Below are 2870 nucleotides of genomic sequence, written 5' to 3' on the forward strand. Positions count from 1 at the left end.
ATGCAGGAGTGTAACAGAAAGAGAGAAAACGCCTTTCATCAAGGAGTAATATCTGCCGTCTATGTACGTGTCTCCGTCCTCACATAGTGGTGCTGCCCTCCACATGTTTCAGACACGAGTACGTACACCGGCCAAACATCTGTCTCCCTCTGAGTAATGAATGAAAGGCCAAACAAAGTTTTTATACATGACACTGGAATGTGATTTCCGCTCTGGATCAAAAGAAAGTTCTGGAAACTGCAGCCGGTCCAGGTCCAGTGGGGCATCTTTGTAATTCTGTCCGGACAACATGTGTTCGAAAGAGACGGAGGCCGTGAAAACCAAAATGAGGATTCTGTTTTCGCCCGTCCTCTCTGGCAGGCCCGGCAGTGAACCACAACATAAGATGATGTGTAGTTTACAGAGTGTATAAACAGATTTTATGTGGTGCGGGTGTATGAAATGCATATCTTTATGGGCCGTATTGGTTATAAACACTGTAAATGTGGAATGAGGAGTAATAAAAACACAATTACAATAAGGAAAAAACAATGGGAAACCACACATTTCTGTACTTTCCAACAAAACGTCCACGGTGAAAACATGTGAGATATTGCAAAGTTGCCCGGTGAGGCCAAAAAAGCGCCTCGTAAAATCCCAAGTATGAGGGCTCCAGTGAGAAAATAAACAATAAGTGAAGTTTCAATGGCCTCTGCTGCTTTATTGTCATCTTTATCACATGATCACATTCCTGTTTTGAGCTCCCCCAGCTTCAATAACACCGAGGGGTTCTGAACACGAATGTATTTTCAAACATCGCTCGCTATCTGTGTTCTGATCTGTTTCAGGGAGACAGGACCCCAAGACAGCGGCGCAGGTTGGTCTGAAACTTCAAAAGAATACTTGAGGTGTGTGGCACTGGCTTTGTTCGCAGGGATCAGGGAGAGAGAGGTCCTTATTTCCAGGGAGGCTGTGCTGAGTGAGGGATAACAGGGGAGGTTTCAACCACTGGCTGATTCTATGCCCACATGTCAACTTCTTTATCTGCATGGGGGGTTTGAAAGGCCTCAAAGGTAGCCACCACAAACCAGAAAGAAACTGTGGACAAGCTGTGTCCGTTCATTCCTAGTTTGCGTTTGCTGCATGAGTTTCAGAGTCAGGGGCTGGTGAGAATGATCAAATGGATTCCCAGACAAAAGTGTGCCAGAGGCCAGGAAGCATTCATCAAACACGCCGTCTTCAGAGAGTATGGAAATCTCAGGAGCCGTTTTGGATTTCAGCTGAATGATTTAAACGGAGGCTCGGTTCAGAGATAGCCGGGGCAGCGGTGGACGGTGGAAAATGCCGTATTTGTGTCAGCGCGTGGCCAGAGATGTCAGAGGCCTTCGCCCAACGCCTGGAGAGGTTTACGGCGCTCTAATGCAAACACGCTACAATGCAGACAGAGGCTGAACCCTACAGAGGGGAAGAAAGTAATTACCTCAGTCTTTCCCCGGGTACCGTGCCACAGGCTGTCTCCCTCCCTCTCGTCCAAACTGCACCCAGCTAATCCCGGCTCCCTGCAATTTGTGGCTGCTCATCCTCTGTCATCTTGTTCAGTAATCCCAGCTTCATGTGAGATCCACATCAAGTTATGCGGATCTGCCGTAGAGAGAATAAGAATGAGGACAACAACCAGTTGTGCATGTTCTTTTCCTTATATGATCATACGCTTCTCTGTGTATGCAACACATGTATAAATATGGTCTCTACATACATTTTGTGAACCCTGAAACCCCCCACAGGCCCCAGATGGGTGGTCTTAATAGTCAAAATTGCTCCTTTGGTTATGTTGATTGCTAACTTCTGTGCAGAAGTTGTTCAGAGGTGCCTGAGCCCTTTATACTCCTCAGTGATTATAACCCAATCAGGAACCTATAATCTACATCGTTCCCAGTATTCTAAACCCGTCATGGAGGTATTTTTGACTTGATTTGGCAAACATTTTGAATGTCTTCTTTAGTAATCTTGAGTGTTTGTGATGGTTTTGTGTGCTCAGGCATGTATTTAAATTACATTTACTGTTTCATGTAACCTTATCACATACTGTAAGTTCAATGTTAATGCTCACATTTGAAAGTGAATAAATAAAAGTAACTTTATTTATTCAAATTACTGTCAAGTTATTTGATTTATTCACATCCACTCACAAGATAGAAAAGTCATTTAATGTGACCCTTTACATTGGACTTATGTCATAAGGCTAGATGGGAAATTTAATAAATAAAGTTAGCAGTTTAGACTTTGAGGTATATAAAGCTAAACCTTCATGTTTCTGCCGATCTGTTGATTGAATGTGTCGCTGCTTTATCCCACTCACTGAACACACGCTCTTTTGAAACAATCAAAACAAAGTTACCAGGTGGATCTTTAACGTTCTCCTGTCCCAAACCACAAATCTAAATTTGTCCCGCTGACACTTTGTGTTTGTACAGATTAAATGAGCTATAACTTCAAACTGTGATTAATGAGCCTCAGAGGTGCTGGTAGGTGGGTTGTGTTACCTTTGGAGAGAGCCAGGCTAGCTGTTCGGCCCTGTTTACAGTCTTATTGCTAAGCTCCAACACAAAGCAAATAAGTGTGTTTCTCAAAATGCCCCACTGTTTGTTTTGCCTGTCATCTGTTATACTGAATTTCACCGCAAATACTAATATCACTGGATCTAAATTAAGTTTTTGACTTGTTTATTTGTGTGGATCCCCCTCACGAGTGAATGAGGGGAATTCCATGCATCTCTACAGCTTTAAGGCCCTCAGCACCTATTGTGTAACACATACACACACACACCTATTCCCCTCAAAGTATGCATCATTAGAGCCAACAATCATTCGAGAGTTATCACTTATCGGGGG

Source organism: Limanda limanda, chromosome 17 (assembly GCF_963576545.1).
Source record: "Limanda limanda chromosome 17, fLimLim1.1, whole genome shotgun sequence".
Lineage (NCBI taxonomy): Eukaryota > Metazoa > Chordata > Actinopteri > Pleuronectiformes > Pleuronectidae > Limanda > Limanda limanda.